Source organism: Medicago sativa, chromosome 7 (assembly GCF_051527215.1).
Source record: "Medicago sativa cultivar Bolivia chromosome 7, Bolivia_mono, whole genome shotgun sequence".
Classification (NCBI taxonomy): Eukaryota; Viridiplantae; Streptophyta; class Magnoliopsida; order Fabales; family Fabaceae; genus Medicago; species Medicago sativa.
Window position 1 is genome coordinate 53,389,482 of NC_140755.1, and position 24,482 is coordinate 53,413,963.

Consider the following 24,482-nt stretch of genomic DNA (forward strand, 5'->3'; position numbering starts at 1 on the left):
ATTTTGTTTGACAATTTTTATTTTAGTTCTTCATCTGCATAGTTTTATAATTGTTCATATTAGAAAATTTGCTTTATTGATGAAAAAGTTATTTATTCTGAAAATTCACTAGCTAGTAACATTTGTTGTATTTTCATGTACTGTGTAATGTACATGATGTGAAACAAATCACCCTTGTGAAATAAGATTTTATGAGTGATTGTTTATACTTTTTGAAAACATAGAAGCAGGTATACAAATATAATTACTTAATAACAAAAGCATAAAGGATGAGATTCAATTGATTTCAACTTTATGCTTATTGATTATAATTTAACACAAGTTCTTTTTCTGACTTATTACCAATTGTTGCTTAGTATTGCGTTCTTCCTTGAATGTGTAAAAAGCCTGTGAGCATACTTGCATTGCAGGTAGGAAAATTATGGATTTATTATACAAACTGACCAAACTAAGCAATTTTTTTTTTTTTTATACTTAAAAGTTTTGAAGTACATCTGTTTTTCTTCATAACTCGGTAAATTTATTCAAGAAAAATCATACTTTTTTTTTATTTATTTATCCTTTTACAGACAAAACAAAAAAGAGCCAAAAGGGACGATTAAGTTACAAGCTGCATCATGAGTTCCTCCACATTGGAGAATCAGGAAAGAAACAAAGTGACTTTTAGATATAAAACCAACAATGAGCGACTAAACTAATGATACTTTCGTCAAACTTTTGGTTAAGATCAAGTGTTCTAATACCCCTTTTTTCCTTTGTTACAACGGTATTGGTATGAGGTTTCCACTACACTTAGCAGTCACTAATCTCCGTCGGGGAACCACTGAGGCATACAAGGTGATTTTCCCCTACCAACCAGATTTTTTCCGTACGCAAAAGAATACAAATATAGTTATTTTAGTTTTTGACTCTAAAAGAGACAAGAATACAAACACTACTACATATCTGACATTTTGCAACATTTTTGTTGTGACATTTGTTAAAAAGTGTTACACATATACACTACATATCTGTGGTAACACCTGTAAATGAATTGGTATCCATTATTTAAACACTGATTATATATTGGTATTTAGTAGAGGTTTTAATTCCCAGGATTGATAGTTTTTTCTTGGTAGTGGATGAAAAATACGTGAACTAGAATTTTCTCAGATTATAGAGAATATATTGGTGGCTGGGATTTAAAAAGTGTTGTAGTCCACTTTCTACTACTCCTCAATAATGTAGCACCAGATAAGCGTTGATTTATTATCAACTGAATTTCTCAATTTCTCTTACTCAATTTTTGTCTATCTGTTGTTACTTTCCTTGATGAAGCCTCATATAAAGTTTCAGTCTAGTTTCCTTATCATCCCTTGCCTCTCTTCTTCTTTAAATTGTAATGGTGTGCGTATTTGCAATGTTATTTCAGTATGGAGAGCGATGCTTTTCTCAATTAGATTTGTATTTGATCTTTTTTATTCTTGATTGAATTGCTGATTGATATTATTGATAAGTAATAAAGCTCAAGTCATAGTCACAACTCAGAATAGTAGTACACACACTTTAACTAGTTTCAGCAGCGTTTACATCATTTTTGTTGAGTTTTTCATTCTTAGTAGTAGTAGTAGTTAGCAAATTGAATTAATGAATAGTGTGTGGTGTAGGTTCGGGTGCTAGTCTAATTTGCCAATTTGGTCATTTCTATGACTTTTATCATCACAAATGCTAATAAAAAGTCCAGCACATGCTTGTGTTCTCTGCTAACAATTGTTTCTGTGACAGTGCCCACACATGCTCTTCTATGGTCCCCCAGGCACTGGAAAAACCACTACTTCCCTTGCTATCGCTCATCAGCTTTTTGGCCCCAAGCTCTATAAATCTTGGGTTTTTCGAACTTAATGCTAGTGATGATCGCGATATTAATGTTGCTCGGACTAATATCAAAGATTTTGCTGTTGTAGCTGTTGGTACCAATAGGCCTAAAGTATGTGAATTGGGAAATCCAATATATTTTTTAGTTTTAGTTTTTTCTCCCCATTTTTATAAGATTTGTGTAACTTATGTTTTGGGTTTCTGATATTTCAGTGGTTATCCGTCTCCACCGTATAAGATAATCGTTCTTGACGAGGCTGATTCAATGACAGAAGATGCTCAGGTATGTTTTCTCTGTTTTTAATTCGTAGCTTTGCTTGTTCAGTTAATAAAGTGAAATGATTTCATGCCACCTGCAATTTGGTTACAGAATGCACTGAGGCGAACGATGGAATCTTACTCTAAATGTAATAGGATGTGTCTTCCTTGATGTTGTTTACCTTTTCTAGTTCTGCATATTTGTCACCAATGTGGTCTATCTTCTTACGAAGATCTTCATTTTCTTGACTACTACGGCTTCCCTACAATGACATCAATGGAAAATTGGTAAGAACTTTCCTGGGAAGCCTCTAAATCATCAAAAGGAACTAACTGAGTCTGATTTCTGCAACCTTTTTGAGTAATTCATTGATCTCATCACTAAAAATTAGACCCTGTAGGTGAATAAATGTTCGTGTTATAAAGACTAAATACCAGAACCACCGAAAAACTTGAGACTAAATCTTAAGGTTCACCTCTCTTATATATCATTCAATCAGTTCATTCCTAATCGATGTCGGATTAAACATTCACACTTGAATTCCAATAAATACCTTTCTCGTGTGGATGCTTTTCAAACTCATCTCCAATTGACTTTCTAGATGCTGCAGCTCATTTAAATCCAAACCAGATAGTTATTAGCCCATCAGTTGCCTGCATTTACCAAAAAGTGAGGTGTGGAATCCTTGTGTTAAATTTGTTTATTGTTGACAAGTATATATGTTATAGGAATATCTCTTATATTCATTTAAGGCAATTCTGTTTAATATTTTACCTTTGGCTATCATTCAATCAAGTGCTGTACTTGTTGCCTCAAGCTTGCTGCCTCTCTTTGCCAAAACTAGCACGTAGTAATACAACTATTTAAGCAATGTACCTTTAGATTTTTTTTTGTTTTTGAAGGAAGCAATGTACTTTTAGATTTGTAGAACTTATGAAATAAGCATCTAAGTTCTAAGGAAGTCTTTGGCAAACCATAAAAATGATCATGACCTATCTTATAAATCAAAATATTAGAGCAAGCATACTTATTTAATTAAGCTTTGTGTATAATCTTGTGAAAATTAATCAGCTTATGCACATTACGTCAATTTACCAATATGTGTCCCAAAGATAATGGGATATAAAAAAGGACAATATTTGCACAAACCAAAATTCTATCTTCCAACTAGAGAAGTTAATAATAGTATCAATTGTACTAACATCCTCTATCATATAGGTATGGGGGTAAGGTAGATGTGCAGCAGAAGGAATGAGAAGTTCATGAATGGTAACTTTCTGTAAGCTTTCCTATTCATAGCCAGTCCAAAGCCCAGATAAAAGGAGAGGGTTGTGTTAGGTAGTCGACAACCAATGTAAGTTGACTCTCTATAACATGGATCAAATACAATATAATATGAATGCTAGGTCATCGATTAAAAGTAACACATTGTATAGCTCGAGTACAAAGCTAAGTCAGTACCTAATAGAGCACCTTTTATCTACACAGGCTATGCCTTGGTGCATGGTCAGACCATGGTGAAAGGACTGGCGGTTTCTACGCTTGCAATCGTTATGAAGCAGCTAAACAAGAGGGGGTGGTAAGAGACTTAGAAATACTCAACTTCTCTTGATTCAGTTTTCAGTATACTATTAAACCACATTCCCGAGACATATTTTTATAAAGATATCAGACTGTGAAAGAAATCTTGTTGTATGTAGTATGATGAAACTGAAAAAAGAAGAGAAATGGCAAAGAATTCATTAGAGAGGTACACACATTATTATGAGCAGTGGGCTAGCAACCAATCTGTAAGGCCTCCACTCCATACTTTTTTCCCTTTCTGTTTAGTATCTTCTGTATCAGAACTCGTACTGCTCTACAGTTTCCAAATTCATAGTTATTTTTATATTTCACTAGAATTCCTATGGTGTAAGGCTATATGATTTATTTTCTTTCTCTTGCAGTCAAGGCAAAAAGCTCTTGCTGATCTACACCAGATGCAAACTGTTCATGTAAGCTACACACACATTTTCTCTGTTTGGTCATCTTACCTTCCCTGGGCCAAAATTCTATGTTCTGTGTTCATGTGACTTTGGTAACTAAAAGAACATCTTTGGCGCAGTCAACTTGTATTTTTTGAGTGTGTTTGACAACTTTCAGGAATAATGAGATATGAAACTGGAGCTTTAAATTGTTTGTTATGCAATTACATAGAATTGGATCCGGGAAGCATTTTGGTTATTTAACTAATTTGTCTAAAATAGCCGGACTAAATCTTGGCCTTTCCATTATTGCTTACCGCTGCAAATCTGCTCTTTTCAGTTTAACTTTTTTTTTGTTTGTTTCATGGTCTTTTGATTATTTTTTGTTCAAAGTTTTTGAAATCGTGTCATTCAGAGGATTCATATCGAATGCGTTGAATGAACTGATGCAATGTGGAGTGAAAAAAAATTTGATTTTTAATAGGACAATCTATTCTTATGCATTGCTGACAGAAACTTGGAATATTAGATTATATTCTTATGCATTGCTGACAGAAACTTGGAATATTAGATTAATAATGAAAGTTTTCTTTCACCCACATTAAAGCAATATGAATTTCAACTTATTTAGTCTCTATTGTCTATTTTCATCCTTCCTTATCTCCATCCGTGTAATTTAAACAATGATTATGTGATGATTTTGTTTTGCATGACTTATGTTGAATTGTTTTGTAATCAATTCCTGGCCTAAGATTAAACATTTTGCGTATACAACAGTACATAATTTATGTGATATGTTAAATGCTATTTTTCATTTTCTCTCTAGATTTTATCATTTGATATGATTGTTCACAATCAAAAAATTTGCTTCCGGGTTCATGACTCAAATCACTGTTTGATGACCTTGGTAATAAATTAGACTTTGACACTTGTTAGACTGTTGTGTAGTCATTTTTTTTCATAAACCTGTCCCAAGGACAAATGAAGCTGTTCATTGAACTATTTTCTGAAGCTGAATGAAGTGAGAATGTCTTTGACTATTTTATACTAGATATCTGATCTCTCACTACATTCTGTTTCACGCTGCAGATAGTTGATTGCAGGCGGGTATTGAAGTGGACATATGCATATGGATACTATTTAGCCGAGCATGAGCATGCTAAAAAGCAGTTCTTTGAGTACTTGCAATGTTTTTTATTTTGTTTTTTGTCGATTCCAATTTAATTAGAATCTTATGCTTGAACATTAAGTCAAAACACTTACGGTGGCGATTGGCATGGACCCTGTTTAGATAAACAAATTAATTAAGCTATTTCTACATAAGCGCTTAATCGCTTATCATATAAGTGTTTAAGTATAAGCTATATTAAAAGATAAAATAAAATAAAACTGTATTTATATAAGCTATAGGTAAACTGTTTCCCTAAGCTATCCTGGAGAGCTTGTGATTGGAAACAGTTTATGACATGTCATAAGTTGTTTCTCAAATTCCCATGCTATTAGATAACCTCAAATAAACCAATCCAAATAGGCCCATGGTCAATAATGATATAGGCAATTGTACATCTTAGGATGCTTGAGATTGAAACCTTTGCCCCAAAACAAATGAGACTTTGGTTGCTGCAGGTGGTAGTTTGCAGCTTTGTGTACGGTGGTTCTAAGCCAAAGACAACAAAACAAGAAACTGCTGCAAAAGAAGATGATGTTTCTGAGCCTCAGAGTAGTGACAAATTAGCTTCTCCAGGAAGTGAGCCACCTAATCAAAACTATACAGCTTCTGGAACAGGCACAATGTGGCATGGATCAAGGACAGTAGACGTGAAAAGTACACAACCACACACTGGTATCTCCTTGATACCAAGGTATCTCTCTCATATTTATTGTCTAACTGAGTTTTGGTGTTAAGGGGGTTGAAGAAGAGTACATTGTTTTATCTTGGTTTTTCGGGTGTCAAACATTGATTACGTTTGAACCTTTTTAACCGGTGATATCTTATTTTTTCTTGGGAAGGGAAAAAGTAAGAAAAACCCTTGAGAATCGAGGTCCGGGAGTTGTTTTCGCTACGGGAAGGTGTTAGGCACCCATAACAACTATAGTAACCTATAGGAACCGTCTTTAATTTCTACGCGCGCGCTTTATTTTTAAATGCTATTTGACAATGTTTATTTAAATCTACGAATTTCTAAGTGGAGAATTGGAGGGAGAAGAATGTGATTGAATTTTTATTTTATTTGAATTGAAGGAATTTTGTTCCTTGCCTACGTACCCGTTTAAGGGATCAAATCCACCGTAGTTCTCTTCCAAAAAATATTTTTGTTTTTGTTGGTTGATTTTAAGTTTGAAAATTGGAATTTGAAGAATGAGGAAAAGAGGCCTCAAGGGCATTAGATTGGAAAAAGGTGAGGTGGAATTAGTTATTTTGCAAAATGTGGTCTAAGTATGGTTAAAATTCATTTAAAATTTGATTAAGAAAATAAAAGAGAAAATACAATGGGATTTTGATCCCAAGGTTTATTTAGAAAATGATTTGAGTGATATTGTTCATATTTTTTTTTGGGAAAAAGAATTTTTCTAAGTATCGTGACTCCTAAGCATACATCTAAACATACATTCCCTAAGCATACATCTAAGGTGATGTGTGTGCATATGTCGGTGCTTGTGTCGGTGTACAGCATTAGAGTCCATTGTCCATATTACATCATTGGCCTAGATACATTCTATGGTCTTGCAAGAAAATAAAAGCATAAGAAAAATATTACAAAATTCCTAAGATTTACATTCTAAGTCTTGGCATGAGAATTTAAATGGCAAGGAAAATGAAGCTAAAAACACAAGATGGAAACAAAAGGGTTAGTGAACAAAAATGCACGAAATGATTGGAAACGTTGCATAAAAGAAGTGGTAAGGGTGCCAATAAAAGTAGTTAGAAACATGTAGAAATCACATAGACTTTTTAGGCATTTCGAAACGGTAGTAAGCATAGAAACATTGAAAATACAAGAGGCAAATTCACATATGGCATTTCACACACCTTGGAAGCAAGAATTTCAACCAAGTCATAGAACAAGAAAATTGCAATTAAACACATGTTTGAAGCATTTTTTTCTTTTTAGGCAAGAAAAGTACCAAAACATAGGGTAGAAAAATCCCATCATAACACACATTTAGATTCATTTTTAAGTGCAAGTAAAGTGAACCAAACCACAAGTAAAAGATAGAACAAAATTACAAGGCATGGCACCTATTTTTTGGAGCATTTTTCATAGGCAAGAAAATCAAACAAAGTGCAAGTAACAAAAGAACCATTATTAACAACTTGCAAAGAAAATTGAAACTAACGAAAGGAAATATACACATTTTTTACATTTTCAAGAACGAGATTCAACCCTAAAAAATGATCAAGGGACAATTAAACGGAACAAAGCATATGGAACTTTCATCCACATTTTAACAAACGTTTATCAAGAACTAAAAAAAGTAACAATATCATTTACGCTTTACACATATATTTTCCTAAGCAATTCTAACATGTAAAACACATCAAGAATTAACAAAATTATCAAGAAAAACAATTAGAAAAGTTTTAGAGATTTTATCGAGCAATTTGAGGCAAACAGGAGTGTAAGAAGCATTAAACAATGTTGAAATAGCAAGAAAATTCAACCAAAACGAAATTTGCTAACAACCAGGGCCCAAGCCCAAAGGGAAATTGATTTACCTGGATTTTTATTCACTAGCTGAACCTGTTTGGCTTTAACATAAGGAGAATTCCAGAAGGAACCTTATGAATGACATGAAAAAAAGACCCTCTTTATTCATAGAAGCTGCTGATGATTTCTTTTTCTAAGAAAATGGAGAACGTACAGGATCTTGTGTGCTTGAAAAGCCCTCCTTGTGAGTCAACGATAATTTGGTAAGGTACAGCTTCCATTAAACGATAAAAACAATTCCCCTCCCAACAATTGGGTTTCCTTGCATCTGTTGATCAATACGACGATATCTTTGAGCACCTTCCATGGCTTCTCGCTGAATACGAGCTTCTTCTTTCACTTTCTTTTCCTTTTGAAGTTTCAATCTGGCCTTTTCCTTTCAGTTTCGATTCTATCTTCTTCCTGTTACGAATCCGAGACTCTTGTATGATATGTTGAACCTTCGGAGCTGTTTAGCGTGAGAGTTAGGCAAATCCAAATCCGGAGAATCCAAATCAGAAACTTGGAGAAGGCATAGTAACAGTAATTATGGTTTGTGATCGAATTGAACCGATGCAGAAGAACAACAAGATTTGATTGATTGTTCCTTCGGCGTAATTAAACCGTAAACGACGAACTTGTGAACGGTTGTTCTAATTCGGTGTAGACCTTTCTGATCAGCAGCGACGGAGTTTCAAACAAGAATCTCGAACGGAACCTTCGTCTTCGTCATCTTCTAGCGATGTAGCAGCGGAAAATCGGAATTGATTATTGAATATCGGTGAAACGGATCGATGAGCGGTTATGGAGAATCGAATTGAATTGAATTGACAAGTTTGTTGTGAATTCGGAACAGAAAATGTGGTTATGTACGGTGGAGAAAGAAGTTAATCACGGTGGTGAGAGTGATCGGAGGAGGAGGAAAGAGAGCGCGAAGAGTGTAACGGTGGTGGTGGTGATGGAAGCCATTGTTGTTAGGAAGGTTTGTGGTGGTGGAGGTTTGTTATGGATGAAGATGATGATGGTTGAAGGTTGTTGTGGTGGTTTGGAGGGTGGAGAGAGTTGGTTAGGGAGGAGGAAAAGTTAGTTAGAGGTGGTTTTTGTGGTTGTTGAAGATGAGAAAAAAAAAATGGGAAAAAGAAAATAAGAGGAAAAAAACTTTTTGTGAATTTTTGAGGAATTTGTGAAAATAATTAGTGAAAGAAAAAAAATGATTAGTTGTGTGACTTTGACCATGACTCATCTATTTATAGGTGATGTGGGAATGCTCGGACCAATGATGTGATGCCATGTGGTACTTGACTTGTAACAAACTCTTGATTTGACTTTAACAAACTTAAAAAAGGATTAAAATGCAAATAACAAAAGTACAAGGACCAAAACGAAAATTAAAACTAAAATTGAATTAAAAAAGTAAATTGAAAATTAACGTAAAGCGAGACGATTAAAAGCAACAAAGCAGATTAAAATGAATCCGAAATATTATGTGAAATGACCAAAACGCCCCTAGGGACTAAAATGACTCGAAACGACTCAAATGCAATTTTAAGATGATTTTTTAACAAGGGATTAAAGCAAGAGTTTATACAAGCGAATTAAAAGACTCAGAGACAATTTTTAGAATTTAAACAGGGTTTTAACACATGAAAAGACTAAAATGCCCCTAGGGGCAAAACTGACTCAAAATGACTTCAAACGCAATTTTTAAAATAGATTTTGACATGGAATTGAAATAGAAACTTATCCAGACTATTTGAAAGGACTCAAACAATTTTTCAAAGATTGAAGGAAATTTTAACATAGGAAATGACTAAAATGCCCTTTTTCATGAATTTTGCGAATAATATTGAAATAAAATGCAGAGAAAAATGCAACTGATCAGAGACATATCAAATGACTTGAAATGCAAGAAAAGAAGAATTGAGCTAGTATTTTTAGGTCCAAAATTAGGGTATAACAGCTGCCCCTATTTAAGTTTCTTTGTCCGGAGAGTCAAGAGACGAGGTCTTTGACTTGACGGGACGAAGATACTTAAATATTAACATTTGCACTGTTTTTGGACATAAAAATACGCTCTTAGATTTTCAAAACACGAATGCCATGCAACATTTTGATTATGAATGCAACACAAGCAACTGGAGTCTAACAGGGCATGTCATATCACTGGGGATTTAGGTAGACATTGACAGGGTAGACAAACCAGGGGACAAAATATAGGTACAAGCTGTTCTTTGGATCGAACCTGCCACTTGACCGAGAGATACAAACAAGAGATGGGTACAAGCTGTTCTTGGGATCGAACTTGCCACTTGACCAAGAAATACAAACAAGAGATGGGTACAAGCTGTTCTTTGGATCGAACTTGCCACTTGATTGAAAACATAGCCATATAGGCAGATACAAGCTGTTCTTTGGATCGAACTTGCCACTTGATCGGAGATATAGACAAAGGGTAGATACAAGCTGTTCTTTGGATCGAACCTGCCACTTGATCAATACCACAACATGTAAGTAGGTGCAAACTGTTCTTTGGATCGAACTTGCCGTTTGACCGATAACAAAACATAAGCAAAGGGTACAAACTGTTCTTTGGATCGAACTTGCCGTTTGACCGGAAACATAGACATATAAGCAGGTACAAGCTGTTCTTTGGATCGAACTAGCCACTTGACCAATAACAAGATACAAATTGGAAGTTGGATTTAGAAAGATTCAAATTGAGAGTAAGTTGATATTGACTTGATTTGAAGGTAGACATGACCATTTTTGTTGGCCCAAAAGCAAATTGAGAATGGATTAACATTGACAAAGACATTGAATTGAAAGTTTGAGATTGAAAGAGAGATTAAAAATTGAGATTAATCAGAGACATAGACATAGACATTGAATTGAGAGTTGAAATTGAATTGAATTGGAGATTGGAATTGAATTGAGTTAAATTGACATTGAGATTGGATTGAAAGTTGAGATTGAGTTTGAATTTGACATTTGAAATTGAATTGAATTGAAATTGAGATTGGATTGAAAGTTGGAGACTGAGTTTAGTTTGAAAGTGAAGATTGAGTTGAGTTGGGAATTGAAATCGGGAATGCAACATGTATGTATGGTATAACAAGATTATTGGATGTGTGAGCACATAAAATGCATGATTATGCATGTATGAATGCTTGAAATGCATGATTGGTTTGTAACTTGACAGAGAGGTTTCACAAAGGCAGACAAACCATTGGAAGATTGGGCACGTAGTGGCTCGTGCTGCAACATATTCACAGGGGAAAACCTCTTTGGAGAGATCGTCGTTGAAAGACGTATCGAAACCATGGCTGAGGGCAATAAAACTTGTAATAGGAGGGACCCTTGGAAGGTCCTTGGATACAGGTCGCCGTTATTAGGTGTGTCAGTGCTGGGTAAACATTGGATGTTCGCATCTGTGGTCAATGCTTTTCATTATTTCATTCTTTCATTTTTCAATCCCATTTTTGCCTGAACCGCCCTTTCGGGTTTTCGATTCATCGGGGAATAAAATTCTTTTCATTGCCCCATTTTTGCCTGAATTTCCTTCATAGGTTGTCAATCAGCGGGGTGCTCATTTTTGCCTAAGCCGCCCTTTCGGGTTTTCGACTTAGCGAGCTTTTCATTTGCATTTTTTTTCAATTTTTTTCATTTTCATTCTGTTTTTTCATTCTTGCCATTGACCACAGATCATCCCGGGGAGTAAACTGCTCGTAACATGTATTGAAATGGACATTGACATTCATTTATTCATGCATGTTTCATTGAAATGTACCCTATTGCTCAGGTTTGCTTTCAAAATAGACATAAAAAGATTTTTCAATTTTCAAAAATGTTTGTTTCAGACATTGACATTATCAAATAGAAAGGAAATATTTTGTATACAGCATTGAAAGTAGAAAGAAAAATAGAGTTTCAAACAATAGCACAGGCTCAAATTGATGTAGAAGAGTGAGAGTCAGCCAAAGGCATGACTTCACGGATTTACAAAGCTTGGAAAATGGTAATTTTATTGGTTGGTGATACATTGAACACGATGACCGCTACATTTCATAGAAATTTTGAATTCACAAGTACAGAAGCTTCTGATGAAGATGATCATTGACAGTTGCAGATGCCCCAAGGAGGCATGGTGATTTGCCAGATATAGTTACTTGTCTTTTATTGTCAACCTCATTTTTGCATGAACCGCCCTTTCGGGTTTTCGGCTCATCGAGGCGCTCATTCTTGCCTGAGTTGCGTACAATCTCAGCGAGCTTTTTCATATTCATTTTTTTGTCCCTAACTTTTGCCTGGATCGCCCTTTCGGGTTTTCAATCCACCGGGAAGCGCATTTTTGCCTAGGCCGCCCTTTCGGGTTTTCGACCTACCACGCTGTTCTTTTCTTTCTAGACAAAGTATTTCTTGACTATATCGACATTAACATGATTTGGGAGTTCAACACCATCCATGTGTGTAAGGATCAAAGCACCACTAGAGAAAGCCTTCTTGACAACATAAGGACCTTCATAGTTAGGTGTCCACTTGCCCCTTGGGTCGGGCTGCTGACTTATCCTCCTTTTCAATACCAGTTCGCCTTCCTTGAATTCTCGAGGTCGGACTTTCTTGTCAAAAGCATTCTTTATTCGCACTTGGTACAACTGTCCATGAGCCATAGCATCCATACGTTTCTCTTCAATCAAATTTAACTGATCGTACCGACTTTGACACCATTCAGCCTCAGTTAATTTTGCTTCCATGATCACTCGAAGAGATGGAATCTCCACTTCCAGAGGGAGAACTGCTTCCATACCATACACTAAAGAAAAAGGAGTTGCCCCGGTTGAACTGCGCACCGTAGTACGGTAACCATGCAAGGCAAAAGGTAGCATCTCATGCCAGTCTTTGTAAGTAGTGACCATCTTCTGAACAATTTTCTTGATGTTCTTGTTAGCGGCCTCAACTGCACCATTCATCTGAGGTCTATAAGGAGAAGAGTTGTGATGTTCAATTTTGAATTCTTCACATAAAGCTTGCACCATGTTATTGTTCAGATTGGAACCATTGTCAGTGATGATCTTGTTAGGAACACCATATCGACAGATGATGTTATTCTTGATAAACTTGACAACCACTTGCTTGGTCACGTTTGCATAGGAAGCAGCTTCAACCCACTTGGTGAAATAGTCAATTGCCACTAGAATGAAACGATGTCCGTTGGAAGCTTTTGGTTCAATTCTTCCGATCATATCAATGCCCCACATAGAGAAAGGCCATGGGGAAGTTATAACATTGAGAGCATGTGGAGGCACATGAATCTTGTCAGCATAAATTTGACACTTGTGGCATCTCTTAGCATGTTTGTGGCAGTCACGCTCCATGGTTATCCAGTAATAGCCGGCTCTTAGCAGTTTTCTTGACATGGTGTGGCCCGAAGCATGGGTTCCAAAGGTACCGTCATGTACATCATGCATCAATTTCTCAGCTTCCTGTTTGTCAACACACCTCAACAAGACCATGTCATAGTTCCTCTTGTATAGGATTTCTCCGTCCAGAAGGAATCTGCTAGCCCATCTTCTCAAAGTCTTCTTATCCCTGTTGGAAGCACCAGGTGGATATTCATGATTCTGCAAGAATTGCTTGATGTTGTAATACCAAGGCTTTTTATCATTCACATCTTCATCAGCTTGATCTGGCATATTTTCAATAGTAAACACATGAGCGGGTCTATCAAGACGCTACACTTTGATCACGGGCACGTCATTCCAATGGTTCACACGAAACATGGAAGACAGAGTAGCAAGAGCATCAGCCATCTGGTTTTCATCCCGAGGGATGTGGTGCAGCTCAACCTTGGTAAAGTATGTCAACAGACGTCTGGCATAGTCACTGTAAGGGATCAGTTTCTCATGATGAGTCTCCCATTCACCCTTTATCTGATTAATGACAAGTGCAGAATCTCCATAGATGTCAAGGTGCTTAATTCTCAGATCAAGGGCTTCTTCAATGCCCAAGATGCATGCTTCATATTCAGCTATATTGTTTGTGCATTCAAAAGTTATTCGAGCGGTGAAAGGAATGTGGTGCCCCTGCGGAGTTACAATGATGGCTCCAATCCCTTTACCATAAGCATTAACAGCACCATCAAACACTAATCCCCACTTGCTATTGGGATCCGGCCCCTCATTGATCAGTGGTTCTTCACAGTCTTTCGCTTTTAAATACATAATCTCTTCATCAGGGAAATCAAACTTAATCGGCTGGTAATCATCAAGAGGTTGACAAGCAAGATGCTCAGCAAGGATGCTCCCTTTGATTGCTTTCTGAGCTTTGTACACAATATCATATTCAGACAACAACATTTGCCAACGTGCAATTTTTCCAGTGACAGCAGGTTTCTCAAAGATGTACTTGATTGGATCCATTCGGGATATCAACCAAGTTGTATGATTCACCATATAATGACGCAGGCTTTTGGCAGCCCAAGCTAAAGCACAACAAGTCTTTTCAAGCATTGTATACCGAGTCTCACCGTCGGTGAACTTCTTGCTCAGATAGTAGATAGCATGTTCTTTCTTTCCAGTCTCGTCTTGTTGACCGAGGACACAACCCACAGAATCATCTAACACTGAGAGATACATAATCAAAGGCCTTCCTTCCATTGGCGGGACAAGGATAGGTGGTTCTAACAGGTATTCTTTAATGCTATCAAAAGCTTCCTGACATTCATCATTCCATACAACAGGCTGATTCTTTCTGAGCAATTTGAAAATTGGTCCACAGGTAGTAGTCATGTGAGATATAAATCTTGAAATATAATTCAGACGTCCGAGGAAACCTCTGACTTGCTTCTCAGTTTGAGGGGCCGGCATCTCTCTGATGGCTCGGACTTTATCAGGATCAACTTCAATGCCTCTTTGACTGACAATGAAACCTAGCAACTTCCCTGATCTTACACCGAATGTACACTTGTTAGGATTTAAACGCTGCTTGTACTTTCTCAGTCTTTCAAACATCTTTTTCAAATACACAACATGCTGCTCCTCATCACTTGATTTCACAATCATGTCATCAACATATACTTCAATCTCTTTGTGAATCATATCATGAAACAGAGTTGTCATACCTCTTTGATAGGTAGCACCAGCATTTATCAAGCCAAATGGCATCACTTTATAACAGAACGTTCCCCACGTAGTGATGAAGGACGTCTTTTCCCTATCTTCAGGAGACATCCGTATCTGGTTATAGCCAGAGAAACCATCCATAAAAGACAACACTTTGGATTGAGCAGTACTGTCAACAAGCACATCAATATGAGGCAATGGGAAGTTGTCTTTTGGACTGGCTTTATTCAGATCTCTGTAATCAACACACATTCGAACTTTCCCATCTTTCTTTGGTACTGGTACGATATTGGCAATCTACTCAGGGTATTTAGCTGTCATGAGGAAGCCCGCATCAATTTGCTTTTGCACCTCAGCCTTGATCTTAAGAGCCATGTCTGGACGAGACCTTCTCAATTTCTGTTTGACAGGAGGACATTCAGGTCTTGTCGGTATCCGATGTTCCACAATCTTGGGATCTAGACCCGGCATATCTTCATAGGACCATGCAAAGACATCTGGATAATCGTGGAGAAGCTGAGTGATCTTCCTCTTCACCTCTGGCTCAAGTGCAGCACCGATCTTGATCTCTCGCTTGTTTTGTTCAGTACCCAGGTTGATGAGCTCAATCTCTTCCTGGTGAGGCTGAATGGCTCTTCTTTCTTGCTCAAGCAGTCGAGTGATCTCATACGGTATCTCTTCATTATCTTCCTCATCTTCAGCTTCATATACAGGGAATTCAAAATTTAGAGGAACCATAGGGTCACTGTGTTCAACGGGTTTATTATGATTGGGATGATTTTAGAAAAAGTTTTTCATGCAGATTTTTGAAATTAATAAGAAAATACAGATGTTTTGGTTTTTCCGGCATTACCGTTATTTCCAAGAAAAAGGCACTAAAAAGTATAAAAAACAAAGAGTCGCGAAAAAGACGAAAACTTTTATTGATAACGGCAATGCCGAAACAAACATGCCCTTACAATGATATCACTTTCGCCTTGGGCAGAGCGAAAGGATTGTTATTTTGAAAACAAAAAAGCATGAGCAACAAGACACATTACATGGAAGCATGCATGACTAAAGAAACATCAATAGCCTCCCAATTTCTCACAGTGCCTCCTGGTACAACAAATATAGGCACATAACTAATCTCTGTAGCATCTTCAGCAATAGCATTGATAAACCCAGCACTATAGAAAGTTCCTGTTGAAACGCTTGAGGTCGGGGAGAATCCAAGGCCCTCTTTACGCTTGTTTTCCAAGATCTGAATCACTTTGCCCCAGCCGGCAACTTGCCCTTCTTGAACAGCTTTCTGGGCGTCTTTCAATGAAGCCATAGCAGTACCAGCTCTTCGAGGCTCCGCGCCTTCAACAGTCAAGCCTTGAAATGACGTCCCTTCGGCGGACCCTGCTTCAACACAAGAGAAAGATGACACTTGGCTAACCAGATATGCTTCTTCACCATGCACAGTGACAAGCTTACCATTCCTCACGAACTTGAGTTTCTGATGCAAAGTAGAAGTTACTGCTCCGGCGTCGTGAATCCACGGTCTTTCGAGGAGACAACTGTAAGAAGCATTGATGTCCATGACCTGGAAAGTAATTTGAAATGTCTCGGGACCAATGGTAATCGGTAGATCTACCTCCCCAAGAACATCTTTGCGAGATCCGTCAAAAGCCTTAACCAAATAGTTGCTTCCCCTTAGAGAAATTCCATGATGACTCAACTGTCTCAGCGTAGACTCAGGCATTACATTTAAGGATGATCCAGTGTCCACCAACACATTTGATATCATGTCAGACTTGCAGTGTACCGCGATATGCAGAGCCAAGTTGTGGTGTTTCCCTGCTTCGGGGAGTCCATCGTCACCAAACCCCAAGTTGTTGCAAGCAGTAATGTTACCCACTATTCCATCTAACTGATCCACAGAGACTTCATGATCGACATAGGCCTGTTCCAGTACTTTCATCAACACTTTCCTGTGAGCTTCTGAGCTCAAGAGCAGAGACAAGATGGATATCTTTGATGGAGTTTGCAGCAGCTGGTCAACAATCTTATAGTCACTCTTTTTAATAAGCCTCAGAATTTCGTCCAGATTAGACTCTTCAATGGGCTGGCCCGAGGGGCTGGCATTCTCTTCCTCAAGGTTAGCCATGTTTCTTCTCTTGTACAATCTTGTCTGATAAACTCTATCTGGTTGGTTAATCTTGCGAGCACGAGCCACCTTTCAGATTGCGGCAGAAGAACCAGGAGACAATGAGCACGGGAAGCCATTTGTGATCGATGAATGATGCATATGATGCATGATATGCAAATGCAAAAAAACTCTTTTTTTTTTGTCAGAAGACTTGTCAAAGTGGTTGTGAACATCACGGAGAAACACGGTTTTATTTGAAGATCTTAAGCAAAACTAGAAGTTTAGTTGAGATGGTATCACTTGGTGTTCACATCTGTGATGTTCAAAAGATGACTTGTCTAAGTCTTCCGATAAATGCATGGAAAAAAGTTTATGCATGTATGCATGATTACGTTCAAGTCCGGAGAAAACATGGTGGGTTGAAGTTCAAAGTCGAGGAGTCATGGGTGGACACGGTGTCTGGTGAATCTAGGGCTTTAGGAAATAGTAACCGGGTTCTAAAAAGGTTCTCAAGTTGCAACCTCTCCGACGTATATCATGGTGTCACGAGACAACACTCGCTCCATGATTATCCGTAAGAAGGTCTAACTTGAGTGTAGCATCGCGTGACGACTAAAATTCGAGACAACACTCGGTTTAGTCTCCGCACTACATCCTAAAAAATGGCCATGGATGGGTTTGGTTATCTACAGTTCATAGCGTCATAGAACAATTAGAAGTAAAGTGCCTAAACGCGGCAACACGCGCCGACAACATCACCCCCAAAATGCCTCAGCTATGTGGGATTGACCGCATAATCCAATACACGAGGCAACCCTTGGAATGAATTGTCGATTATATCCCCCCTAAATCCTAAGTTCACTCAGCCCGGGTGCAGGACTTTTGATATTCTCACCCCACACGTTTGCAAGAATTTAAACATTTATACACATAAGAAAGCAAGTAAAAGAAGCAAGTAAAAACGAAAGCGCAAGCGTGGAAATAAAGACTAGGCGTAACTCTCGAATCTCCCCAGTGAAGTCGCCAGCTGTTTTATCTTGGTTTTTCGGGTGTCAAACATTGATTACGTTTGAACCTTTTTAACCGGTGATATCTTATTTTTTCTTGGGAAGGGAAAAAGTAAGCAAAACCCTTGAGAATCGAGGTCCGGGAGTTGTTTTCGCTACGGGAAGGTGTTAGGCACCCATAACGACTATAGTAACCTATAGGAACCGTCTTTAATTTCTACGCGCGCGCTTTATTTTTAAATGCTATTTGACAATGTTTATTTAAATCTACGAATTTCTAAGTGGAGAATTGGAGGGAGAAGAATGCGATTGAATTTTTATTTTATTTGAATTGAAGGAATTTTGTTCCTTGCCTACGTACCCGTTTAAGGGATCAAATCCACCGTAGTTCTCTTCCAAAAAATATTTTTGTTTTTGTTGGTTGATTTTAAGTTTGAAAATTGGAATTTGAAGAATGAGGAAAAGAGGCCTCAAGGGCATTAGATTGGAAAAAGGTGAGGTGGAATTAGTTATTTTGCAAAATGTGGTCTAAGTATGGTTAAAATTCATTTAAAATTTGATTAAGAAAATAAAAGAGAAAATACAATGGGATTTTAATCCCAAGGTTTATTTAGAAAATGATTTGAGTGATATTGTTCATATTTTTTTTTGGGAAAAAGAATTTTTCTAAGTATCGTGACTCCTAAGCATACATCTAAACATACATTCCCTAAGCATACATCTAAGGTGATGTGTGTGCATATGTCGGTGCTTGTGTCGGTGTACATCATTAGAGTCCATTGTCCATATTACATCATTGGCCTAGATACATTCTATGGTCTTGCAAGAAAATAAAAGCATATGAAAAATATTACAAAATTCCTAAGATTTACATTCTAAGTCTTGGCATGGGAATTTAAATGGCAAGGAAAATGAAGCTAAAAACACAAGATGGAAACAAAAGGGTTAGTGAACAAAAATGCACGAAATGATTGGAAACGTTGTATAAAAGAAGTGGTAATGGTGCCAATAAAAGTAGTTAGAAACATGTAGAAATAACATAGACTTTTTAGGCATTTCGAAACGGTAGTAAGCATAGAAACATTGAAAATACAAGAGGCAAATTCACATATGGCATTTCACACACCTTGGAAGCAAGAATTTCAACCAAGTCATAGAACAAGAAAATTGCAATTAAACACATGTTTGAAGCATTTTTTTCTTTTTAGGCAATAAAAGTACCAAAACATAGGGTAGAAAAATCCCATCATAACACACATTTAGATTCATTTTTAAGTGCAAGTAAAGTGAACCAAACCACAAGTAAAAGATAGAACAAAATTACAAGGCATGGCACCTATTTTTTGGAGCATTTTTCATAGGCAAGAAAATCAAACAAAGTGCACGTAACAAAAGAACCATTATTAACAACTTGCAAAGAAAATTGAAACTAACGAAAGGAAATATACACATTTTTTACATTTTCAAGAACGAGATTCAATCCTAAAAAATGATCAAGGGACAATTAAACGGAACAAAGCATATGGAACTTTCATCCACATTTTAACAAACGTTTATCAAGAACTAAAAAAAGTAACAATATCAATTACGCTTTACACATATATTTTCCTAAGCAATTCTAACATGTAAAACACATCAAGAATTAACAAAATTATCAAGAAAAACAATTAGAAAAGTTTTAGAGATTTTATCGAGCAATTTGAGGCAAACAGGAGTGTAAGAAGCATTAAACAATGTTGAAATAGCAAGAAAATTCAACCAAAACGAAATTTGCTAACAACCAGGGCCCAAGCCCAAAGGGAAATTGATTTACCTGGATTTTTATTCACTAGCTGAACCTGTTTGGCTTTAACATAAGGAGAATTCCAGAAGGAACCTTATGAATGACATGAAAAAAAGACCCTCTTTATTCATAGAAGCTGCTGGTGATTTCTTTTTCTAAGAAAATGGAGAACGTACAGGATCTTGTGTGCTTGAAAAGCCCTCCTTGTGAGTCAACGATAATTTGGTAAGGTACAACTTCCATTAAACGATAAAAACAATTCCCCTCCCAACAATTGGGTTTCCTTGCATCTGTTGATCAATACGACGAGATCTTTGAGCACCTTCCATGGCTTCTCGCTGAATACGAGCTTCTTCTTTCACTTTCTTTTCCTTTTGAAGTTTCAATCTGGCCTTTTCCTTTCAGTTTCGATTCTATCTTCTTCCTGTTACGAATCCGAGACTCTTGTATGATATGTTGAACCTTCGGAGCTGTTTAGCGTGAGAGTTAGGCAAATCCAAATCCGGCGAATCCAAATCAGAAACTTGGAGAAGGCATAGTAACAGTAATTATGGTTTGTGATCGAATTGAACCGAAGCAGAAGAACAACAAGATTTGATTGATTGTTCCTTCGGCGTAATTAAACCGTAAACGACGAACTTGTGAACGGTTGTTCTAATTCGGTGTAGACCTTTCTGATCAGCAGCGACGGAGTTTCAAACAAGAATCTCGAACGGAACCTTCGTCTTCGTCATCTTCTAGCGATGTAGCAGCGGAAAATCAGAATTGATTATTGAATATCGGTGAAACGGATCGATGAGCGGTTATGGAGAATCGAATTGAATTGAATTGACAAGTTTGTTGTGAATTCGGAACAGAAAATGTGGTTATGTACGGTGGAGAAAGAAGTTAATCACGGTGGTGAGAGTGATCGGAGGAGGAGGAAAGAGAGCGCGAAGAGTGTAACGGTGGTGGTGGTGATGGAAGCCATTGTTGTTAGGAAGGTTTGTGGTGGTGGAGGTTTGTTATGGATGAAGATGATGATGGTTGAAGGTTGTTGTGGTGGTTTGGAGGGTGGAGAGAGTTGGTTAGGGAGGAGGAAAAGTTAGTTAGAGGTGGTTTTTGTGGTTGTTGAAGATGAGAAAAAAAAATGGGAAAAAGAAAATAAGAGGAAAAAACTTTTTGTGAACTTTTGAGGAATTTGTGAAAATAATTAGTGAAAGAAAAAAAATGATTAGTTGTGTGACTTTGACCATGACTCATCTATTTATAGGTGATGTGGGAATGCTCGGACCAATGATGTGATGCCATGTGGCACTTGACTTGTAACAAACTCTTGACTTTGACTTTAACAAACTTAAAAAAGGATTAAAATGCAAATAACAAAAGTACAAGGACCAAAACGAAAATTAAAACTAAAATTGAATTGAAAAAGTAAATTGAAAATTAACGTAAAGCGAGACAATTAAAAGCAACAAAGCAGATTAAAATGAATCAGAAATATTATGTGAAATGACCAAAACGCCCCTAGGGACTAAAATGACTCGAAACGACTCAAATGCAATTTTAAGATGATTTTTTTAACAAGGGATTAAAGCAAGAGTTTATACAAGCGAATTAAAAGACTCAGAGACAATTTTTAGAATTTAAACAGTTTTTTAACGCATGAAAAGACTAAAATGCCCCTAGAGGCAAAACTGACTCAAATTGACTTCAAATGCAATTTTTAAAATAGATTTTGACATGGAATTGAAATAGAAACTTATCCAGACTATTTGAAAGGACTCAAACAATTTTTCAAAGATTGAAGGAAATTTTAACATAGGAAATGACTAAAATGCCCTTTTTCATGAATTTTGCAAATAATATTGAAATAAAATGCAGAGAAAAATGCAACTGATCAGAGACATATCAAATGACTTGAAATGCAAGAAAAGAAGAATTGAGCTAGTATTTTTAGGTCCAAAATTAGGGTATAACATACATTAAAGAAAAATAAAAGTTTCAGATAGATCTAGAATATGTCGAGAAAAAATGCGTTGATACTGGTGAGCCTTTACTTTTCTGTGTGTTGTGCATTGAGTGTTTTAGGCATTGTTGTATGGCATTTGGAAGTAACAGTGTAGAATGTAGTATAAGTAGATTACTTGTGATAGGAATGTTTGAAGAGTGTATGGCATTGTTGTATGGCATTTGCTACTGTAAGCTTTATATTTAAGAGTGTTATAAAGTGGTGTGAATTTATCTGTATTAGTAGGAATTCAATTGGTGAATTGAAATTTATATGATGTCTATATATTGTTAATTTATAAGCTGTATAAAAAAAATTAAAATGTAGAGAGAATTTAAATGGGGTGAACCGAGTTAAATTCAAAGATATTTGACTCTTGTTAGCCTTTTTTAAATGGGGTCAACCGATTTAAATTAAAAGATTTTAGATGGGTTCAACCGATTTAAATTAAATGATTTTAAATCGGGTAAAGGGGGCTGACTTAAAATCAAATACACTTTTTAAATCGGCCACCTATAAATCGGATGTTCACCCGATTTAAAAAGTCATACTCACCTGATTTAAAAAGTGTTTTATGCACTAGTGATTGAAGGGGTATTGTTTTTGAATTGTGGTTGCGAGGTGGAGGTTTCAAATTAATTGAGTACAATGGTTTGATCTTTATTAATTTACAGGTAGTCGAGGTTTCAAATTAATTGATGTTTTTGTAGCTATTCACTTCCATCATCTTTCTTTGTTTGGTGAATTTTGATTACAAGTTTGTATTGGGGCTGATATGACTAATTTTCTTGGTATCATGGTTGTTTCTTATGTGGCTGCAATTTAATTTACATCTCAATTTATTTAGTATGTTCTATCATTGTCTATGAAACACAGACACCTCTAAGACTAGGCGTGTCGCGGTGTTCGACATGCGTCGGTATCCGACACTCCTATGACACTCGTACAACACATGTCGAACCGGTGTCCTAAATAATTGTTTTTTTCTTTACTTCGACACTCCTACGATCGGTGTTCGACACCTATATAACACTCATACGAGCCGTGTCGGACAACTTAGACAAATATCTAGAACATTTTTTTCTCTCGCTTCCACACACCATAGATACAAGAGTTACATATGTTTTGAGCAATGTTGATCATTTACAGGTTATAGACATTACAGTTGATTATATCATTTTTAGCTTTTTTGATGGTAGATGAATAAATAAAGGTCAAATACTATGATATCTTATTGTAGAACATTTTCTAATGAAATAAATTTCTCAAGTTAGATGTTTATATATGTATTATAATTTTCATTTTAGACCGTCTTTAAATAAATTAACATATATGTAGCGGTGTCGGTATCCTGTATTTTTTTATATTATTGGTGTCGGCGTGTCCATGTTAGTGTCAGGTGTCCGTGTCGGAGTCCATGCTTCATAGATCATTGTGTCTTGTACTTTATGTTTGTGCTTATCATACGTGGTAACGGCCTCCTTACGATATGTGGTAGCGGCCATTTCTTCCCTTTTTTTGCTTCTTGTTGAGTTCCATCTTCTACCTTGATAAATTATGATTTGGATATTGCATGGTATTCTCTTTTTAAAAAAATTCCAAAAAGTTGGTTAAAATTCCTTTTATGGTTGTAATGTCTTATTTTTAATTTTTCTAGTTTAAACATATGGTTAAATATATGTTGAATCATATTTTTAATTTGTCTAGTTTAGATTATATCTTCTGAGATGTTTAATTCTTGTCACCTATGTTTGCCAAGTGACATAATAAATGCATAATCAAAATGCGAATTTGATGAAGAGAGGACCTTGACAAAATTGATTAAGTATTATGTGTGGTAGATTTGTTGACTTTACTGTGAGTTGTTGTAAGAGTAAAACATTTGACAGTGAGGGGGCTGTTAAAGATTGTATTTACTCTGTCACGTCCCTTATGGAGATTTTTTCAATTTGTTGATGCACTGCTTAATTCATTTTGTATACAATGCAATCTTACTTCAGGTTCATTATAATAATTGAGGTCAATCAGTTGGGGAAGAAAGCTAAGGTTTTGTCAGTTACATTGGGGTCATCGTTCGTCGGGAGGTTCCAATTTGTATTGAAAATTGGAGAAAAAGCCAAGGGTTAGTTAGTTACTTTAGGTTTGTCATTGTTCATGTATACGCATTGTGCACGGACTTTGCATTTTTATCTAAGTGTACATTAGATGTGTCATTTGTAATTAAGTTTCTTTCTAATCAACACATTATTGTTTATTTGGATGACTAGTGTGTATGATAAGTATATATTTCTTGTCTGGTAAATATCTTATTATGATGCTGTCAGTTGTGGATGTAATTTAAAACAAAAAAAACTAGGGTCTTTTATTAGCGCTTTTCTGAAAGCCCTATTAAAGGGGGGTAATTTAGATAGCGCTTATCGGAAAACGCTAAGAAACATCTGTTTAAAATATCACAAAATTAAGGCTATCTTAGCGCTTTTCTGAAAGCGCTATTGAAACATTGCTATTTAATAGCGTTTTAAAAGCGCTATTATAGGGTTTTGACCTATTATAGCGGGGGCTTTCTTAGCGCTTGAGAAGCGCTATTAAGAGCCAAAATGAGTGCTATTAAAGGGGGTATTTTGTAGTAGTGTCACAAGTGTTACTGAAATCATTTAGTAACACGGGCGTTACCTAACATTTGTCAATGTTACAAGATCTAA

General features: G+C 36.4%; 2 long non-coding RNA genes and 1 pseudogene across 2 annotated transcripts; all 3 read left to right on the plus strand.

Annotated features, from left to right (window-relative positions):
* Positions 1-1,773: 1,773 nt before the first annotated feature.
* LOC146906756 (replication factor C subunit 4 pseudogene) lies at positions 1,774-2,284 on the plus strand (annotated as a pseudogene).
* Positions 2,285-2,286: 2 nt separating this feature from the next.
* LOC146906757 (uncharacterized) lies at positions 2,287-4,386 on the plus strand. The gene is made up of 6 exons (XR_015018942.1): positions 2,287-2,582; positions 2,715-2,787; positions 3,332-3,467; positions 3,602-3,692; positions 3,814-3,903; positions 4,060-4,386. It is a non-coding gene; the product is annotated as an uncharacterized LOC146906757 (long non-coding RNA).
* Positions 4,387-4,796: 410 nt separating this feature from the next.
* Positions 4,797-6,004, plus strand: LOC146906758 (uncharacterized). The gene is made up of 2 exons (XR_015018943.1): positions 4,797-5,266; positions 5,704-6,004. It is a non-coding gene; the product is annotated as an uncharacterized LOC146906758 (long non-coding RNA).
* The last annotated feature ends 18,478 nt before the right edge of the window (positions 6,005-24,482 follow it).